The sequence below is a fragment of the Peromyscus maniculatus genome, chromosome 7, assembly GCF_049852395.1.
Source record: "Peromyscus maniculatus bairdii isolate BWxNUB_F1_BW_parent chromosome 7, HU_Pman_BW_mat_3.1, whole genome shotgun sequence".
Lineage (NCBI taxonomy): Eukaryota > Metazoa > Chordata > Mammalia > Rodentia > Cricetidae > Peromyscus > Peromyscus maniculatus.
This window is the reverse complement of record NC_134858.1, coordinates 45,278,491-45,300,969: the sequence shown is the minus strand read 5'-3', so window position 1 is coordinate 45,300,969 and position 22,479 is coordinate 45,278,491. Positions and strand designations below refer to the sequence as shown.

The following is a 22,479-nucleotide window of genomic DNA, read 5'->3' as shown; positions in this document are numbered from 1 at the left end:
GCGTGGCTCATTGTACAAAGTGGAAGAAAACTTGCCAACCCCCTTTGTCTTAAACATCCTTTAGCCATCTCCTTCTTTCTTAACAGCTCAGTATGCTTAGCAACACACATGTCCTTGACGCCTATGGTCCAGACTAGGGATCACAGCTCAGGAAGGCTTAGGTTTGCATCTCCCTTCTGCTAATTATCCGCTGCCTGGGTAGATCTGAATAGGTTATTAAACCCTTAAGCTTCGATGTTCTTTCTGCAAATCAGGTATAACCACAGTAAAGATTCAGAGTTGTGGGAACCCAGTAGAGTCACTTAGTGGAAGCCTTCCATGTTAATGCCACAGCATAATCATTTGTTTGTGCAAAGTTAATAATTGTTGCTCTAAGGAGGAGTGGTGATGTGCTTAGGAATCACATGGGCTGTCACAGTGGGGCTCACAGACTAGCAAGATGTCTGATTCAAGCCTGTCAAAGGTTTTTCTCTGGTAAACAGAAGCAGAGGAGGCAGACAACAATTCGAATCATCTGGTGCCTGGACTCCTCTTGTATGAACTCTTTTGAGTAAGGTAGAGATGAGAGGGATCTATAAGAACTTCACAAAGTTGGAACAAATGGTTGGTGACCATTTATATTTATGAAACAGGACCTTCATGCATCCCTGCCTCCCTCCTGCTATATTGTGTTGTTAAGGTGGCTGAAGTGTGTGTACATGCATGCATGTATGTATGCATGTGTGCATGTTACTTTCTTAATGGCCTGAGCAGCTATTCTGCATCCAGAGATGGGAAACAGCACATCACAGGTAGTACTGCTGAAACATTTTCAGCTCATTTGTAAATCCATCTCCTGGAGCAGATAGAGACACAGAATTACCATCTCATAAATGTTCCAACGCACCTCAGTGCAGGGTTGGGATGTGCACAAAAGGTGGGCCGTATCTCCATATAAATGATCTCTGGGAAAAACTAGCAGCTGCTTCCCTCATCGTGGAGTGTTCCTCTAATTAGTCCATTTTACAAGTTAGCAAACTGAGGTGCAATGAGATCAAACTGAATATCAACCTAGTTAGAAAAGAGACCGGAGAGGTTTAAGGGAAACTGAGCAATGTCTGGTCCTCAGGTCAAACTGGAAAAGATAAGTCTTTGGTACTACGAGAGAGAGAGAGAGAGACAGAGACAGAGAAACAGACAGACAGACAGACAGAAAGACAGAGACATACAGAGACAGACAGACAGACATTCAAATCCTAGCTCCCTTTGGCACACTGTTTATTTCCTCTAAATCTTGGTTTCTTCTTCGTGCAATGAGGACCGTGAATAATTAATTATTCATCTTTTTAAAGGATGCATACTGAAGACCAATTATGCACCAAAATCTAAGACCATAAGAATTAAGTAGTTTGCGGTGTTGACCAAAATGCTAGACAGGTGATAGATGCCCAGTAAAGGTTCTCTCTCCTCTCAGGACTTACAGCTTTGGCTGACCTTTCTCCAGGGTCGACTCTGCCTGCCCCCACTCTCAGAATGAATTGGCGCTGGAGAACTTGCTGACTGACGTTATTGCCTGTGTTCCTCTCTACCCCCGCATCCCCAGCACTCTTCCCTCGGGGCTTTTGGGACTAGAATACCCCACTAACTCTGACAGATGATCTTCGAGGGGAGAGAAGTCTGTGACACTCCCGGCCCTAAGTGACAGCCCAAGGATATTCAAAATGATCTTGCTCACGCTAGATGAAGGCGACTTGTCAAAGGGGGACAGATTGTCTTCAGCATCAGCTCCAGGGAAGTTTGACAAGTGAACCAACTACCTTACCCATTCTAGGACTAGCCCGTGGCTTTCCGAAAATGTGACAAAGATGTCAGGGTCATGGGGAGACAAACGTCTGAGAAACAGGTGACCTGGGAAGGAGGGTCAAGCAGACGTAGGGGGACTCAGTCAGAAGACTTCAAACTCTCGATGCTCACAAGTGTGCACTCTCTCGTTTTTGCTCTGAGTACCTTCTCTGCTGTGGCCCCACGGATGACCCTAGGTCTTCTCTTCTACCCCTTCCATGCAACAGTATCCATGTCTGGCTCCCGTTAGTGCTCTGCTTCTCTTCCCATCACAGAGATAAATGCAGGGAAATATAACAACATAATCCTCTTCACACCACTCAGTCCCCAAAGGTCCTTATTCAGAATTCTCCATTTATCTGGTCATTAGATCTAATTAAATCCATCCAACTTAGAGCACCGATGAGTGGCACCACTTTCTCTCACCAATTAAAATAGAGGAGATTAAAGAATGCCCCCGACACTTTGTCCTTGTGAGGATGGTGGCGTGGAAAGAGGCAGGGGAGGAACACAGAAGACTGCCCTTTATCTCTGAAAGCAGCGTTGATGTCATGTGGGCTCCTGCCAGGAAAATGTACCCTTCATGTGGCTTTTCCAGCTGTGCCCACAAACATGCAGTAAGTAGTCTGTTGTCTCCTTCCAGAAATGTCTTTTTCCAAAGGTGGTTTAAAGAGATTAAACAAGGGATGTCTATGAGTAGTAACATAAGGGAAAAAAGAACTTGGACAAAAAAGAAGGTAACAGATACATTAATCCAAAATACTGTTGAAAACATTTATTCTAGTTAACATAAAATCGGATTGGAGCTTCCTAGTAGTTAAGGCAAAAAGAGCAATATAGCATATGACCATAACTGTAATCGTTTTGAAGGGGCCAAATTCACTTTCTTATGTCTTCTACTCTTAAGGGATGGAAGAAAATTCTGGCTCTAAGTTCGGAAAGGAATTTCTCCAGTGGCGCTTGCATCAGAGATGTCTGGTGAAGACAATGCCTTCAGTCAGAACTATTGTTTAAGTCCACTGTCTTACATCCGGCAGGCTAGATGCTGAATATCTGGGGGTATGGGAGGAATACTTCCATTTCTGAAGGATTACTTTGCCTATATAGGGTTCAAATTGCGACCATGGCGCTATCAGTTATCAGGATAGTACTCAGGTAAATAGCCTATTAGCATCAAGCTGGAAGGAGAGGAAAGCTGTAGACTCCTACAAACCTGGTTCCCATAGGTGCTCACTCACCTGCCCCACATGGTTGGCTTCACGTCAGTCATCAGACACAGGGTTTTCTCCTCTGAGGAGCACGGGTATGGCTCCAGCACACTCTAGAGAATCAGCTCAGTGCAAACCTGTCTCTTTTTTGGAATCGCTCATCCACACTGTAGGGTCTTATTTGGGAAGCTATGCATAGAGACATTCTCCTAGACCTTCCATAGTAAAATAACATAGCATTGGAAAGGTGTGAGGACAGCAGGGAATGGGGGGCAGAGGAAGTGGAGAGGTAGCCTCAGTTTACTAATCCCAGAGAAGAAAAGGAGTCAGGCTCCCTCTCAACACAGCTCTCCTCCACCGAACCCCCGAAAATTTCCTGAGTGCAGGATGACCATGTCAGTTCTTGCCCCCTACTCCTACAAAAGAGTGGCTTGGATTCCTGGTCAAGCTCTTACTCTGCGTACCCCAGTCTATCCTGAGCGCCCAAGCCCTTCTGCTGGGTTTCTGCAGCCACAGACTCACTGGAGCAGCTGTGTCTTTAAGATACACCCAGTCAAGAGCTCCCCTTTGCCCTTGATTCAACACAGACCTCCTTCAAGGGTCCTCCTCAAGAATGATCCTAATCCCTTCTGGTGGTCTTACCTCCAAACCTTGACCACCTCCTGGCTCCTGACAGGGCTCCTTCCCCAGAATCCTAGATTTTCCTCTGCGCTTTAAGGCAAGTTCTCCACTCATCTCTGAAATCACCAGGTGTGATGGTTCTTTGTGTAGGTCTGTTTGCCTGGGATATGGGATGCCCAGACATTTAAATGAACAAGGCTATGGGGCATGTCTGTGGCCAGGATTATGAATGAGATCGGCATTTGAATAAGTTGTCCTCACCAAGGTGTCATCTAATTGGATGGGAGTCTGAATGAAGCAACAGTTTAGAGGGAGGGATAATTTGTTCCCTCTGCTTGACCACTTGAATCAGGATATTTTTTGTCTTTCTCCTGCCTGGGGCTGAGGCTTACAGCCTTGGTTGGCTCTGTGGTTCTTAGACCTTGGGATTAAGGCCCCACTACAATACCAGCTTCTCTGAGTCTCCAGTTTAGAACTGAGACCATTGGAATTCTCAGCCTCCATAGCTGTGTGAGATGAGTCCTTATAATACAATGTCCCTCACTGGCCCCAATGTCTCTGAAATACACCAAGCCCTTGCCTCAGCTGCCCTTAAAACTGTCCTGATTGAACCCAGAAAGCCCAGAAGTTTCTCCCCTCGTGGGCCAGACCCTGCTGAGGCCAAGCTCTTGCTGTGCCAGAGTGTGTTTCTGATTGCAAGTTGGGCTCTTGTCCTGCCATCCATTCATAGCTACCAAAACAAGAAGGAAGCAAAGCCCAGTGGAAATACAGGGAAAGAGAACTGTCAAAAGATCCCTCGGTATTATATGACAAGTGTCCACTCCTTTCCAGCTGGACCTTGGAATCTTCCTGGGCACAGTGGCTCTTCCCCATGACGTCAGTGGAGAAATGGGAAAGCTGGGCAAAGCAAGAAGAGGACAAAACAGACTTCATATATCAGTTACAGAGAGAACAATGGTTTGGCAGTTGAGCCTGTGAATCTTAAGAGACAGTTCCTTGAATTCTTGGGTCTTGTTAATAAACTGGGACCCTCGGATTATTTGTGAGGACTTAGTGGGATGACAGGCATGAAGCACGGATCTCCTCACTTGGGAGGATGTTCTTGAAGTTCAGCCCACTTTCCTCCTCTTACTCTTCTCTGGTCTCTTCCTTTTTCTCTGCCCTGATCCTCCAAGGCTCGGAGAGAAACAGGCACTCCCAGCAGCAGTAGGAGACTCAGCCCCACAGGGGGCGCTCTAAGATCAGGAAAAGGACCTTGGGGAACCGAGTGTGTAGCTGGGAGGATTGTGAGCAGGTACCAAAGGCTGGACATTTAAAAAAAAAATGACTTTTATGAAATCTTTGCCTTGATACGCTATCAATTTTCCCAGATGCCTTTTCAATATCTGCCTACAGAACTGTATGAAATTATGGTAAGTCCTACAGCTGGGGGATGAGGATGTGGCAGACATCTGTGGCTTGGATGAGAGAGGCTCAAGGCATGCTCCTGGTAAGGTCTACTCCAGGAGGCTGCCAAGCTGCAAGCCTTCCCAATGCTGGAGCGGGGGAGAGCTGCCTAGCTGAGAACGGTCTGCATCTGGCACCTGTCCCTCCCCTCCCCCTGGGATGTACCCCAAGCAGGGCACAGATCCAGGCTGCAGACTCTCAGACAGCATAGGCCTTCATCTACTAGACAGATTTGGGGGTCTCAAGATGGGGTGAGGAGAGAAAGAGGGATGGAAGCATGGGCCAGCGAATGTGCTAGGTGACATGATTTCTGTAAGAAAGAATTTACATGGGCCTGCACACCACAGAGCTTCCCGTGCCTCCAGAGGGCTGGAGAGCACAGGCCGCATTTCACTTATAACCTGTTGGGATGTGCAGGGCAGCCTGAGCACACCCCCGGCTGAGTCTGTGACAGCTTTGTTCCTGGTGAGAGAGCTGACTGTGTCTGGCATGCGACTGACCCCACCCATATACAGGAAACTGTGAGTGGAGGAAGACGCACATCTGCTATGAATCCAAAGCATCTCCCTGTCTCCATGGGAGGACAAGAGGCAGCTCAGGAGAGTGTGCAATTAGACTGCTTCGGCAGGGACCTCGGGAGGGCGAGGCACCTGGACAGCAGGGTCACTGATAGGGCTAGCATCTTAAGACCTCTTGTGTCACAGCCCCCTCCCGAGGCCTGGTGGAGCTCGAACCTGCTGTGTTCCGGCAACCTGTGGGGCTGTTAACTTCACAGTGCTTGTCATCGCGTGCATTTTGTCCACCTGCCAAACCCATTTCCACAGTGCACCCGGGAGTGGGAGGCTTCGAGGCTCACATCTGTGGCTGATAACACACGGCCTTGTGGGAATCAGGGAGCTAAGAGGCTTTGCTTTGCTGTTTTGGAGAGACCTCTGGCTCAAGGCTCCGCACTACGAGGGCAGCAGATACTGTCAATTACAAACCTGTCCTTCAAACCCTGGGGCTCGGTGTGCCTGCTTCTGTCAGCCATGCATGTTCGCACAAGCGGGGGACACGCTTCTGTGCGGGAGCCTGGCTCCCAGAGAGGCTCAAGGACCAAACTGTTTCTTCCTTCCTCCCTCCCTCCCTCCCTCCCTCCCTCCCTCCCTCCCTCCCTCCCTCCCTTCCTGTCTCTTTTGTTTTCTTCTTTTTTTATGTTTCTGGGGGCTTGGGAGATGGCTAAGTAGATAAACTGAGAAAGTTTATATGGCTGGGAAAGCATGGGAATGTGAGTTGTATCCCCTGGAACCCACTAAAAGTCTGGCATTGTGGTGCGTTCCTTTTATACCAGTGTGGTGGAGGTGGAGACAGGGGGATGCTGGGGCTTGCTGGCCATCGTGTAGACAAATAGAAGAACTCCAGGTTGGCAGACAGACCTTGTCTCAAAATAATAATAATAATAATAATAATAATAATAATAATAATGTGGAGAGCAATGGAGGATGACATCCTACACTCACGCTGGCCTCCACACAAATGCACACAGACATGCGTGTGTTCATATAAGGGCACACATATGCCCCCCACAAAGACATGCATACACAGTAGCTCTGGGCAAACAATTCCATAAATACCACTGTGCTGACAAGTTAGAGACCATTCACAAATATAAACTGAAAGATAAAGCATTTGTATTTCTTTCCTGAATAATCATACTTACCAATGGGCTGTGTGGACCTGTTGGGCACTATACAACTTCTCAAATGTTGGACACTGTCTCTTTGCCTTCTGTATTACATAGATTTTTGGGTGGTACTTGCTTCTTATCATAGCCATCATAGAAAACACTTCAAAAAGATATGGCTGGAGAGTCACAGCTGGTACCCTCTGGTCATTTCAGCTCCAACTGATCCAGATCCACTAATTCAAGGTCCCGTGCCCCCCCCCCACCAGCAACTGGGTATTGTGCATCCACTGTATGAGTAGAATGGGGAAGCTAGGCCGGGCCTTCTACCCACCATCTGTGTGGCTTTGGACAGAATCTGGCTTCGGTGCTTCGCATTCCACCTCTGTAAAGTGGGTTTAGTAAGTGATGGCTTGTGCTGAGATTGAAATCCGGCTGTACGGAGCTCAGAATGTTTGCTGTGATTGAGTAAACACCACTTCGAACAGGTGTGATGAAACAGTCACAGGCTCTGCTTCTACCTGGCTTATAGTCCAGGGAGAGATCCACATCAAGCAGGTATTTGGCCAAATGCTTAACAGGTTTCTATTTTAGTGTGTGTTTCAGAAATATATATATGGCTGGAATTTCATGCTGGATAACTTAGAATTATTCCCAGAGCAGAAACATTTAAATCAGGTCTCTAAGGATGAGTAAAAGTGAAGGAAGCCAAGACCCACAGACCAAGGGGGTTTGTAACAGTGTCTCCAAAAGAAAAAATCTTGTGAGGAAGAGATTTGAATAGTTTGGCTAGTGCAAAAAAGAGAGGGGGAGGGAGAGAATGAGAGAGAGGGAGAGAGAGAGAGAGAGAGAGAGAGAGAGAGAGAGAGAGAGAGAGAGAGAGAGAGAGAGAGAGAGAGAAAATCATCCAGGGTCTTGGTAGCACTCATGGAGGAAACTTCAATAACTTCCAAGCATGGCGGGAAGCCTCTGATGGCTTTTGAGGAGAGGAATGACGTGATTTCGTTCATTTAAAACCTCACGCTCCTGGGCGTGGCGGCACACAGCTTTACCTTCAGCACTTGGCACTGGGGGCAGGAGGATCTCTGTGCCTTCCAGGCCTGCCAGGACCATTACAGTGAGACTGTCTAAACAACCACGATAAAAGCCAGCCAGCCAGACAACCATCCTGGCTGCCAGGTGGAACCTGGGCTTCTAGGAACAAGGGAGAAAAATGAAGGACCAGGTAGGCTCCTACTTGTACGCTGGGCAAGGACCGGACAGAAGAGGGCAGGTTTGAGAGCTGGAAGCTAGAACATCTGGGATGGACTGATGATTGAGAGAGGAGAAACCAGGCAGATTCCCAGAAGTCTGCTAGCGCACTGTGCAGAAGGAAGTAGGGGGTGGTTCCCAGGAAAGGAATTAGGTAGGGGATGGGAGAGGTGGCTCAGTGGGTAGAGCGCCTGGCTTTCATCTCAACAGCCCATGTGTAAAGGGAAAATGCTGGGTATGATGGTGTATGCTTACAGTTCCAGCGCTGGGGAGCAGAGGCGGCAGACCCCTGGGGCTGGCTTGTCTGGAGACCTAGCTGAATCGGTGAGCCCCGGATCCAGGACAGAGACCAAGTCTCAAAACCAGAGCGAAGACCTGGCCAGCCTAACTACAGTGACAGCAACATCAGAACCCCTAACCCGCCACAATACAGACACGCCCCAAATAGGATGGACAGCTCCTTAGGAATGGCACCTGGCACTGCTCTTCAGACAGCACAGGCACCTGCACACATGTAACATGTGCACTTGTAGTGTGACAGTGAACACACACACACACACACACACACACACACACACACACACACACACACACACAAGTGCAAAGAACAAGCGACAGGTTCTCCGAAACCACTTTCTGCAAACACTTCTAACAAAATACGCTTTCTTCATTTCTCTTTTGAAATACCCAGGTTACTACCTTAGGCCTTCACTTTATTTTGCACGATGGTCAGAGCATCAGGGATAGGAGAAGAAGACCTTTACTGTGGCAAAGATTACCCTGTGGCATTCAAGTTCTCCCCTGACCCAAAGACTCATCTAGAAAACAGATTTCTCACTCTGCTGTCATGACCGAGCCAGACAGACTGTATCAGTAGCTTCTCCACCCTCTCTCCAGCCATCGTTCTGTCTTGTATTTAAGGGGGAAAAGTTAATTTGATATTAAGGTACATGGCAATTTCTTCCCCCTAATTAATGTGGAACCTTTCCACAGGACACTTTGAAGCGCCACTCAGTGAATATAAGAAACTTCTCATCCTCCGCCAGGGCTCTGTTGTTCCTTCATACTGCTCACTTCAGTCAGAAGAAAAAACTCTTTTGGATAGTGAAGGGAAGAGCATTTAACTTGGTCCAGTCCCGTCAGCCAGGAGCAGGGTGTGGGAAATCCGCTGGATCTGTCATGAGCAGTGTGGGAGGCTGGGGCAGCCATTCAGGAAAGGGGTCTGTGGGCTGGAAGGTGGTCAAGTGTGTTGGAACTGGTGGTAACCAGGGTGCTGGGGCCAACTAGGATGCTGGGATACTTGTGTAGGAGGACTGTGGGTGCAGCAGCACCCACACACGTATGGGCTCATCTCCATGGGCTGGCTTTTTGCTCTGAGTGGATATCCTTGGTGGAAGGTGGTCTGTGGATGGTTTGTCCTTCGTCCTTCTAACTTCCCAGGGATGGTGCCTGGGCTTGGTGTGGACTCAGAAGCTGCCCTGGGAGTCCCGGAGCTGGGGCAGTGGCAATGAGCTAAGGAGAAAGTGAGGACGTGCATCAAGAGTGGCAGACGGAGGAGTCTAGACAGGAGACTGGCCACCCCTCACCTGAGCAGGCTTGTTGGGCTGGAGACACGCTTGGCTTTTCTAACCCTGCCGGCTCCTCCGATTTATTCTCTTCCTCCCTCCGACATTTCTTCTTTCTACTTCCTTTAAATGCCATCGAGGTGGGAAAAGAAAGGATCTTGTCCCCTCCTGCCCCGAACCAATTTCTTACAAAAACACTCTGGAGAGAAAGCAGAGGCCACTGGTTTTTAATCTGTGAATCTTATGGCAAGCGTTCTCCCTGTAGGTATCCACAGCCAGTGAAATACAACCTGTAACAGCCCCCGTGTGCCCTGCTCCTCCCCAGCACGGCGCCACCTGGCCATTGTGTCAGACACTTTAATTGGATTATTGTTGCTTTTCCACCTGTCTCAAGATGAAGGTTGTGGGAGACCGAGGAAGGTCTGGGAAGCCTGGGAGGTGGTAGAAGTGGAGGGAGGGAGCGCCCGCCATGGTCCCTTCTCTCCCACTGACTCTTCAACAGAGTAAGAGCTGCATTCTCAGGGAAGAGAGGCAGGGCAGGCACGGGCCCCAGCAAGGCCTCTTACAGCAAGAGTGCTACCCGCCTTTGAGGAAATGGGAGACATAACTGGGGGCGGCGGAAGGACAGGAAAGGTGGGGTGTTGTGGAAGAGGTGAGAAGGAGGAACCCCAGAGGCTGAATCAGTAACTTCAACTCAACTCCATAATGGTTCTTCAAGGACTCCTGACGGCCTGGGACTAGGGCTGGCAGGCAGGCCACTAGGAAGGGAGCAAAGGAAAAAGGAACAGAAGAGGAACACAGTCCCTAAAGGTAACTGTCCGGTGAATGAAAGACAAGGAGCAAGCCCACGCTCTAAGACAGCGGTTCTCAACCTGTGTGTTGCAACCCCCCTGGGGGGGGGATGTCAAACAACCCTTTCACAGGGGTCTCCTAAGACCACCTTCATATCAAATAGTTACATTACAGTTCATGACAGTATCAAAATTACAGTTATGAAGTAGCAACAAAAATAATTTTGTGGTTGGAGGTCACCACAGCATGAGGTATTAAAGGGTCGAAGCGCTAGGAAGGTGGAGAACCACTGTCGTAAGACCATCAAGAAGACAGACTGGATCCTGACTAGGGTAACCGATAAAAGCCAGGGAGATGATATGTTTTCCATGGCTTGGGTTACATGGGAGAGGGAAGAGCAAAGAAGAATGTTCTAGGCAGAGGGACAAGAGATGAGAGGTGCTGATGAGGGGTGGAGCCTGGCATACCTGACTGGGATTTGAAGGTACTGCTGAGGCATAAATGAGTGTGTGTGTGTGTGTGTGTGTGTGTGTGTGTGTGTGTGTGTGTGTTGGGGCGTGGGTGATGGGTGGTAATTGTTGTATAGGCACTTGTTTCCCTGGCTGAGTGTGGATTTTCTCTCTTGTGTCACAGGGAGCCAAGGAAGACTTATGAGGTGTGGACTGATGGGTTTAGAGCTATATTTTTGAGGAACAACTCTGTTCCCTTTGACATATACTTCCTAATCCTTTACTCCTGCCACATGGCTTTCAATCCAAACAAGCAAGGCATGTTTAAACACATTTCAGTGTGTAGCTTAGGAGGAATCTTGAGCCTGAACACCAGCCTTACTTCCCACTCCTGCTGAACCTGGCCTTTGCTTGTTTGTGGCTGCTCAGAATAATGTCTGCAGATCTCTCGGAGAGCAAAGCACGGGGCACAGAATTTCAATTCTCAAGGAATTAAATGGGTCAAGGATCATCTTTGTCCCTCATTGTCCCTCATTGCTTTGCCGGAGACTAGGGATTATTATAACCTGACCAAATATACCAAGAGTGGGATGGAGGAATTGATGGAGAAGCATGGGGAACGCTAGCAGAATACAGGTTAATCAGGGATGGTTTTCTGGCAAGGTGGCCTTGTGATCATGACTTCACAAACAGTGGTAAAATGATTTGGCAGGAGATGTGGAGGCAGGCAGTACAGGAAAAAATCATCAAGGCAGAAGACATCAAGTCCAGCAAGGTGTGTGTGTGGGGGGCATAGTGTGTTGGGGAGGAGGGGAGGCAAGGAGACTCTAGGAGAACTTGAAGATTAGGGGCTAGTCAATGGGGCTATGAATTCCAGTGATGGAAGATTGGAGTGTGGTGGCTAAATCAGGGGCTCTTCCTCTATCTTCTCTACCAATAGTGTATGTGGGCTCCTCCTATTCTTTTTCCTAGGCGTACAGCCATGCAGGATGGAAATGAGACCCACCCCCTGTCTATTCAGTAGATTCTGAAGTAGTTATAGCACCCTCTGAACTTGATAGAGACAGGAAAGGTGCTCCAGCAAGGGAAGTGTCCCTGCCAAATAGATAGAGGTCACACGTGCACAGCTATTCTGCAAGCAAGGCCTGTGTGATACCCTGCACTCTTTGTGCTTTGGCAATGAACCTATGATGGCCAGTTACAAGAGTTAAGATTGACTTTTAGACGTGTTCTGAATGTCTGAAAATGTCCTTGCACTCTGATGAGGCAAATTTCACTTGGGTGAACACCTAGATAAGAAAGTCAGCTTAATAACCGTGCTGTTTTACTATTAAAACAAGAGCCAGCTATGTATCTAATGTCCAAAGAACACTGAGATTCCGGAACAACGAAGGGCAATGAAGTCTCCAGGATAGGTTATTTTTGTTACTACATTTGTGTGTTTATTTACTTATTTAGTGCACGTATATGCGTGCTTGAGTGCACATGATGCACATTTGGAGGTCAGAGGACAATTTGCATGAGTCATTTCTTAGGGATGGAACTCAGGTCTTCAGGCTTAGCTGCATGCAAGTCCTCTTACTCACTGAGCCATCTCACTGGCCCAAGGTAAATTCTTTCATCCTCATTTTACAGATGGTGAAACTCAAGAGAGGTCAGCTCATCTTCCCCACCCCCCTGCACCTCCCAGTGGTAGAGGCAAGACAGCCCCTTTCCTCTTGAGGCTAAATTGGACACATCAGCTGCTACAGATGCTGGCTTTGGTAATACCAGTTCCTCTCCATCTGAACAAAATAGGGTTCATGACTGCTAGGCTCCAACACCTGATTCTTTTTGCAGGGCTTCCTGAGGTTGGGTCTTTAGCACTGATGAAAGTCAGATTCCAGCCGCCAGCCATAGGAGACACCTGCAGGTGTTCTAGCCAATCCAGAGACCTAGAAAGAAAACCCAAGCATTCTTAACCTTTAAAAAGATCTTAGCCTGTGGACAGATAAATTAACTCCAGGGCTCTGGGAAGATTAAACCTTATTTTATGGTTTGCTTGTTAAAAACGCATAACTCCAAATCTCACCAGAGATTGCAATTAAGATAGCACTAGGCTAAAGCTATATGAGAAGTATTATTTACTCTTGGCTCCCCGCAAAGTCCAAAACGACAATGGGCTTTTCCATTTCATAACCTGCAGTCGATCTGAAGCCACCTGCCTTTGTACCTAAATGCTTTAGGACACACACTTCTCTCTCCCAGCATAGCTGCAGCCACAGTCACACTATCCTTTGTGGTTACCCAAGGTAACCATAAAAACCAAAGTTAAAACAAAGTTTCCTGGGCGATCATGTTCAAGAGACACCATGAACAATTTTTAATCATCTGCTTCTCTTCTGCTCCCACCTAAGGGGTTCTTTTTCTGCATTCCCCTTTGAATGCCTAGATTTATACAGGCCGCAAATAGCTCCCTGATTTCTACGGAAGAACCACACTGCCCAAGCAGACTGATCTTGCTAAAACATGCCCTGGAGAGGAACACTCTGGATCTTCTTAACCATCACTAGAGACAGCATGTGGAGATTCGGTTTCCTTGTCTGAAGTTTTGTGAAAAGTTGGTTAATTTGTTCAATCAGAGAGTATCACCAAGAGCTGGCAAGATTGCCCAATGGGTAAACCATGTGGCCCACAATCAAGGACCCGAGTTTGAATCCCCAGAACTCGTAAAGCATGTTCCTGCAATCTTTGTGTTCCTACCCAGAGAAGAAAGATAGAGACAGGAAAATGCCTGGCAGCCCTCCAGCCAGCCGCTGTAGTGAATATCGTGGCAAAGGGCAGAGACCCTGTACCAAACAGGGGGGAAGGTGAGGACTGACCCACAAGGTTGTCTCCAGACCTCTACATGTGCGCAAAGACATGTGCCTGTACTTACACACAGAAACATACACATACATAAATCACACACACACACCATATGCACATAACATACACCACATGTATCCATATACACCGTACACATACGTCATACACAGATATAAGCACACATCACACATAGACACAAATATTTTAAAAAAATCATTAGGTTCTGTTTAGATTATTTTTTGTTTTTGTTTTGTTTTGGTTTTTTGAAACAGGATTTCTCTGTATAGCTTTGGTGCCTGTCCTGGATCTCACTCTGTAGACCAGGCTGGCCTTGAACTCACAGAGATCCGCCTGCCTCTGCCTCCTGAGTACTGGGATTAAAGGCGTGTGCCACCATCGCCTGGCTAGATGGTTCTTACCATGTCCCCAAACTGATGGTTCACGGTTCTCATTTCGTGTGTGTGTGTGTGTGTGTGTGTGTGTGTGTGTGTGTGTGTGTGTATAGAGAGGAATTACATGAGGAATGAGAACCCAGCTCTGGGTGAATTCATCCTAGGCTCTGCAAGGCAGGGGGCATCTTTTCTCAAATGTATCTTTTCCATCTTAACATTGACCCGAGGCTTTAACAAAATCTGTTTATTTACTTATTTGTGTGTGTGTGTGTGTGTATATATATATATATATATATATACACACACATATATATGTATATATACATACACACATATATACATATATGAATGTATGTATGTATGTGCCTGTGTATTTGTGCTTGAGACAGGGTCTTACTCTGTAGCCCAGGCTTACTTCAAACTCTCAATAAGCCTCCTAAGTGTGGGATTACAGGAATGAGTCACCATGTTCCATGTCACCTGGGACATTTTTTTTAATATTTGGATTCTAGGTTCTGCCCAAGAGCTGCTCAACCAAGTGATTACTATAATGAGATACACTGAGTGCAGTGGACGGAACTGTGAGCTGGTGTTTGCACTAATCTCTACTAGCTCCTAGCTGTTTGATCTTCATCTAGCTAGTATCTTAGCTGCTTGTTTAATTCCTCCTGGTAAAAGAGTCAGCTGTTATGATGATGCATGTCAAGCATGTTCTCAGGGCTTTGTGAGCCTAAGTCTTACAAAGTATCGTCAAGGTCACACAGTTAGAGGCAGGGCCAAGATTCCCACTGGGTTCATGGGCCCAGACAATTGGCCATTATGTGATATTTCCTCCAGGTCATCGCTCTCAGCCCTCCTTGGAGTCCAGGAAAGGGCACTCATGCGCTAAATGTGAAGAAGACTGGAAGACCTTCCATTCCGACTTGCTTCCTCTGTCCTGAGCTTAGCCCCAGCTCCTGAGTTACACAAAGCTGGACCAGCCCTGTACACCCCTTCCCTCCTCCCCTGCTTCTTCTCTGGTGATTATCTGGGGCTGATTTGGCCAAACTTCTAAGTCTGTTGCCTGGCAAGCCCCAGCACATCTGGAGTCCTGCTGTGGTCTCAATTGCACAGCTGTCCGCGGCAAAGATTCGGTCATCAGAAAGCCGAGGCCCAGTGGAATCCAGAGAGCAATCTTTATATGGATCAACTCTTTATACCTTTGTGTGGATTTCGCTTCTCACTCACAAAGACAACGGAGCGCGTTAGCAGAGTTCATACTGAGATGTGAGTGGCTTTTATAACCAGCACGGGGATGATTTCCACAGAAAAACCTCTTCTTTCCTGGTGGCAGACCTGAATTTTTGCTAAGGGGGGAGGGAAGCTCTCTCTTCGAGAGCATTTTGTGTGGACCCCAGTGCTTTGAAATGGAGAAAAGCTAGAAGATTCCTCTGAGGTAAAGAGACATCGCCCAATAGCACAGGCCCCAAATTTAGATTTGGACAGACCGGCACAGTAAAATGGTTTCCCAAAAGCTTAAGGAGGCAGAGCCAATTTGTAGCTTTTCTTTTATTTTGTGCAATGGGGTAGAGGATGTTGTTTTGGGGGTGGGGAAGATTGAAACCCGCAGTGAGAGTAAATGAAAAAACCCAAACCTCTGCTGGAGGTGGAGATAAAAAGCAGAAAAGAAAAAAAAAATAAAGCAAAACTGACCAGTCTTACTTAACTCCCCAAGAAGAGAAGAGCCGAGGGGTGAAGAAGAAGGTGGTCATAATAAACCTCTGCTGTGCTGTGGTCAATTAATCAGGCCTCTCTTCCGGACAAAGGCCACTGACGTTCAAAATGGTGGCTCGGGCACTCCAGGGGCCTGATGTCGCTTTCTGCATTAACAGGGACCAGTGAAATTGTATTCCACATCGGACTTCAGAACGTCAAAACTGGAGGCAACCGCAGATGTCTTCTTGTGCAACCCCCTGCTTTTGCAGACGAGGAGACTGAGGCCCAGAGGTCACGAGGATGGTTGATATAGAGCTAAGAAAAAGACTCCCAACCCCAGGCCCTCTAGATTCGCACATCTGTTCCCTAGGGTGCCATGGATACCACGCCAGCAAACAGCCTCTGTTGTTCTAATTAAACATGGGAAGTCTGTGGAAAATAATCAAGTCCATTTTTTTTTTTTTTTTTTTTTTTAAGACACGGTCTCACTGTGTAGCCTGGAACTCACTATGTACACGAGGCTGGCCATGAACTCACAGAGATCCTCCTGCCTCTGCCTCCCCAGTGCTGAGTAAAAGTTGTGCACCACCACACCTGGCTACCAACTTACTTTTATTTCCCGTATTATTTGATTGCATTGAGCTGGCGGTGGCTTTGTAAGATGTTAATTCTATTAGTACTTTTATTCCTCTGTGTTTAGTGTATCTGTAGTTACACGCAGCTCTCTTTATGTGAAGGCCAAAAGGGTGAGCGGGGAGCTGGGAGGATGGCTTCCTCCCTCCTTGGCTGGGGATTGTCAGTGACCTAATTATTAATTTTACCTCCCTCCCAGTTTAGAAGCCTGGACACAACCAGAGCTCTTCATGTTAGCTGTCAGTACTGTCATTTACGCTCGCTATCAATAATCCTGTGCTCTGACAACATCCTTTATTTTTAGACTTAAATCCCATCTTATAATATAAATATCACACTCTAGGCAGGACACCATTAAGCAATTATTGCACTTCCCAGGTGAGGTGGATTTCTTGGCCTCGCCTCTTGATGAGAAGCTAGGACATGAGATGTGCCCTAATCACTCAGAGACGCTGGGGCAGAAGATTATTATACTATTAGATGGACGGGAGAGGGGGAGGACACCTGTTCTATTGGCAGACTGCCAAAGCCCTTCCCTCTAGATGGAAAAGGGAAGCCGGGGCTGGTTGTAAGTGTGGGAGAGGGGAAACACATGAGCCAGAGAAGCCTGAGCAAGGGGATGTGTCCCCCTCTAGAAGATCAGGTCAGTCCTGAGTCTGTGCACTGCTTTGCCATCTCCAAACGTCTCATTCCCAGGATAACATTTTGTATTTCTCTCTAGTAGCTAAAACATTGATCAAGGCCATCTGCAGGTACGGTTCAGGCTTCCCATTATGGAGATGAGGAAACCCAGGCAAAGAAAAGATAAGGGAGGCAAAGCAGTCTTTCAAATTCCAATTCTCCCACTCCCCCACAACACACACACACACACACACACACACACACACACACACGCACGCACGCACGCACGCACGCACGCACGCACGCGCGCACACACACACGCCAGTCCACTTAAGGTGGATTTTCCCCACAGCCCTAGCAAATGAGGTCAGATGAAAATGGGTTCTGTGTTCATTTATTGATGTAACATTTGCGTTATCAGCAGCAATAGACTGGTAAGGAAGCATAATGCACCATGCCCTGTTTAAGGGTACATAGCCATCACTAAGTCACCTAGCCAGTGTGCTAACATGATGTGTTCAAAGGAGACTTCTTTGTTTCCTTTTTTTTTAATCCCCAAATGCATTTACTTATATATGTTTGTGATGTAGGCATTTGTGTCCAGGTGTGTGGAAGTGTGCGCATGCGCACATATTTGAGCAGAGAAGCCAGAGGCCAATGTCACATGTCTTCTTCAGTGGCTCTACACCTCAGTTTTTGAGATAGGGTCTCTCATTGAATCTTGAACACATCAATTCAGCAAGACTTGATAGCCACTAAGCTCAGGTATCCCCCTGTCTCCACCTCCCCAGGGCTAGGATTACAGGGTATCACTGAGGTGCCGTGCCTTTTTATTTGAATCATGGGGACTGAATTCAGATCCTTGTAGATGGATAGCAGGGATTTCCAACTGAGCCATATCCCAGATCTACTTTTCTTATGATACAGGACCTTATGTCGTCTATGTTGGCCTCAGATATGCTGGGTAGCCAAGGATGACTTTGAATTTCTGGTCCCCCTGTTTCTACCTCCTAAGTGCTGGGACCCCAGGTATGTATCACCATGTCCACCTCAAAGGAGAATGTTTAAACTCCCGACATTCTGTATTTCAGAAAAGCAACTAAGTAAAATCAGAGAGAATTCAGAAAGACATGCCCAGATCACAGTTTCTGACATGCTTTATTATTTCAAGAGCTCCACTACTCTCTATCCTTCGTGCCCAGTCCTCTGCCTGTCCAGCTTCACGTGGCCTGCTGTGGGAGGAGCCTGCCATATCATTTCCCAGGTTACGGAATGCTTATGCATACCTACAGCCCTGCATATTCCGCTCACTGCCTCGGTCAACCCACATCTCCCTTAACACGACTCATCACTGTTACCCATGACATTTCGATTCCTCCTCTCCAGTCCTGGTCGGCTAAAACTGCACTGCAGAGGTGACGCAGGTTACCCATGAGTCACAAACACCCCAGAACATCTGCCTGCCCCCAGGCTAATGTCTTGGTGCCTCCCACGACTCCCTCGCCCCTTCTCCCTCCACACTCAGCAATCACTCCAAACTCAAGTCACACTTTCCCAGAGCACTCCCTGACAAGTTTATCAAGTTGAGAGATGACACTGTCAATGGGCATATTAAAAGAAGGAAAAAAAAAGAAAAAAGAAAAAGGAGAGCAGGGGAGAGAAGGCTGGGGAGCCTCCCATGATGCTTCAAGGACACATTAGCACACTCCCAAGGTCGTGTGGGCAAGCTGGGAGAGGCATCCTCATTCTTCACCATCTTTGGTTCTTAAGCGAGCCTCCCCTGTGGGCATAGGGATGCAGCTCCCTCCTGCTTGTTCCGGGATGGGGAGCCTCACGCTTTCTTCAGTAGGAGATTGCTTGGTAAGAAAATGGCTGAGCTGATAATGCCAGCAAAGTCACGACACCCGAGACCTCTTACAGTTTTAAGATCCAATCAACTTTAAAATATTACCGACTAAGACGGATTTGAGCAAACAACTGATCCTGGTGTATTTACTGAGAGTATAGGCACCCTGCTGAAATATTAATCTGGGATGGGAAGGAGGGGAGGGGAGGGGCTGCACACTGGGCTGCCCAGGGTTTTATAAAACTCCTCTGACAAAGTAAGTTTAGGGAAATAGAGCTCCGTGCTATTACATAGGTATAATTATCCATCTCTCTCTCTCTCTCTCTCTCTCTCTCTCTCTCTCTCTCTCTCTCTCTCTCTCTCTCTCTGTCCATCCATCTATCCATCTATCTATGATCTACCTACCCATCTATCACTTATTGTCTATCTTGTTATTATCTACCTACATACCTGTTGTCTATTTATAACCTATCTATCTATCTATCTATCTACCCATCTATCACTTACTGATTGTCTACCTTGTTATTATCTATCTACCTACATACCTGTTGTCTATTATCTATCTATCTATCTATCTATCTATCTATCTATCTATCTATCTATCTATCTATCATCTATCTACCTATCACTTATTCTCTATCTTGTTATTATCTACCTACATACCTGTTGTCTATAATCTATCTATCTGTCTGTCTGTCTGTCTACCCACTTTTGTCATCTGCTGTCTATTATCTATCTATTTTATAATTTCAAGAACTGGCCAGGCATGGTGGCACATGACTACAATCCCAACATTCCTCAGGAGGCTGAGGCAGAGGGATTGTGAATTTGAGGTTAGTTAGATCCATATAGTAAGTCATTGACTGATTAAAAATAAAATGATAAAAATGAGTGAAATAAAAAAATTCCAAGAGTCACATAAAAGAGGGAACCGACAAGGTTGCCTGACTCCTAGCTCAGGGCTCTCCCCTCCACCCAGCTATCCGGTGTGGTCATGCCCTTTGCTTCAGCAGTCGCTTGGCACCTTCCTTCTTGGCACTTCCTCCCACCCTTCCCTGCTCTCCACAGTCTCCTCATCATCACCGGCTTTCCTGGCACTTCCTAGAGGCTCTCCAATCTCTGCTCAAGAAGTGTCTTGACCACAAGATGTTCAGAGTGAGGAGCCAGACTCTCCTCTGGCAGTCGGGGACTTGTAGGTAGGGGTGAGACAAGGAAAGGACAGACGCTGAGAACAATATTGAGCGCTTCAGCCAGCACACGTGTCTGACACAGCAACATCAACCCCCTGCCTCCCCTGCCCATAGAAGCATCAATAACATCAATAAAACAGCTGCCCCCACTTGGGCCTTGCAGTGCCGCCACAAGAAGGACAAAGAACAGCCTCTTTCTGTCAGAGCAGAGCTTGCTGCTTGTACTTGATGGGCGTGGAGGGGGGAGCTAGTCCTACAGAAGCCAAACACCAGCCACTGAAAAAGGCAGGGACACTCCCGTAAACCAAAGCCCACTGAAAGGCAGGGCCACTCCCGTAAACCAAAGCCCAGAGTGTGATGGACTGCTGCAGATACCCGGAGCCTAGGACTCTGTGTAGAAAGCTCTGGGGAGAAGGCCCTCAAAGAGAAAGAGTCTATGAGAATACAGTCATGCACCACATGGTGATATTTTGGTCAATGGCACACTACATACATAGTGGCGGTCTTCTCAGAATGTATTTGCCATGTAGTGGTCATGCAGCCATCTTGGTTTGAGGAAGCACACACACTCTGTGCTCTTCTCACAATGTCGAAACTACTAATGGTGCAATTCTGACAGCACGCCCCCAGCGATAAGTGACGACGTTACCACTGTACTTGAGTCACAATTTCCCATTTGTTCTGAAGACAGTGGCTCAAGGGTTCCTGAAAGCCACTGTGTGCTGCTCACACACACTTTCTGACTCTGTTGTTCCATTTGTCTAGAAGGCACCTTCTGGTCCATTCCCAAGGTCACCCCCGTGTCAAGTGTGGCCTTGCTTTCTTTGGATCACACTCATTGTCCTTCTTGCTGTGTCACTGCGTAGTGTGTGGCTACTTGTGCCACTAATGATGACAATGAGCCAGAAATGCTCTTGTCTACCTCTTCCTTGGTTGTTCAACTCCTGCCAGTAGGGACCTTCTGTGTTCTACACCCGGTGGGCGTTCTGTGGTTCATGCTTCAAGCAATTGATGTTCTAAACATACTGGATATGCAGAACAAAGCCTCACACCTTCCCTCAGTCACTGCCAGTAAACACTGTTTCCTTCTAAGCTAAATCAATTAATCTGCCAATCGATGTTAGGTCAATGAACAAGATATTAACTCAACAGGAGGGATATTTCAAACAATCTTATTGTACATCGGAATGACTTCAGTTCAGGACAATAAATCATGAACTGAACGATTGCTAACACTTTAGATTTTAAATTTTCTTTTTAAAAAAGCAGTGTGATATATATATCTTCATTAGTTTGAGTTAGTCATTCCACAAAATCTATGCATATATCAAAACAACATGCTGTATGTCAAAAATACATAGTTTTATCAACTAAAACATAAAGCACACATATATGTAATATCAACACAAACCATAAGAAATCATTAATAACCAATGGCTTTTGAGTTACAAAAATGGCAATTCCATATGGTTCGGCTCGATCTGTGACTGCTACCCTCAAGAGGAAAAGAATAAAAGGGATCTAGCACTCAACGAACACCTACTATGTGCTAGGACCTTTACAAGTGTCATCTCCAGTTTAATCTTCCTTTACTTGTGATTCAGCAAGGCAGAATAGACAGGAGAGAAACAAAACAAAACAAGATATTAGGAGATGGGTGGTGTGGTGGAATGGGAGCAGAATCCTGGTTGGCTGATGAAGGATTCTTAGGGTCAGGTGGCCCTCTCCCTTGTCTGTGCTTCTCCCCTATCTTTGCTTACCTCCATTAGAGTCCTCTTCATGCTGCAAGCTTCTTGTTGATCTGCTGCTCTGTCTGCTTCATTACTCTACCTAAGTTTCTCAAGGGCAGGGACCACACCTCCTCATTGCATCCTTCTGTCCAGACTGACACCTGGTGTGAGGTTGTGCTCCAATGTTTGTTGATGGAAGCATTCAGAGGGAACTATGCAAAGAATTCTAACAGCAACTCAAAAGATTCCTCACATTCTGGTGGATGTGAGGAATCTTTTTGTGCAGCCCTCACCAGGGGACTTAGGCATTCAGCATGACTCAGGAACAGAAGACCCAAAAGGATTGGGCCAAAGAGGAAGAAGGGCATGATCCAAGAGCTACTACAATAGCAAGTCCTGGTCAGTCTCCTTTCCATTTTCTGTGTTTCTTTTGGTCAGCATGCCCTGATGTTATTCCAGATTACACAGCCCGCCTCAGGAAGATGCATGGTATACTCATCAACAGCTACCATTTGCTGAGTACTCCAATAGCCATTAACACCCCCTTTACAGATGGGGAAGTCATATCCTTTATCCAAGGTGAGAAGCTGAAATTCTGTGTCTCTTATTCTAAAGTTCATCCATTTTTATCTTTAAAGATTTATTTTTAAGTATGTGTATCAATGTGGGGATCTGTGCATGTAAAGGCAGGTGTAGGTGGTTGTGAGCC

General features: G+C 46.9%; 1 protein-coding gene across 1 annotated transcript in view; it reads right to left on the bottom strand.

The window, feature by feature from the left end:
• Window positions 1-22,479, bottom strand: part of LOC107401539 (NXPE family member 4) — a 232,061-nt gene that overhangs the window by 133,029 nt on the left and 76,553 nt on the right. The gene's annotated exons all lie outside the window — the stretch shown is intronic.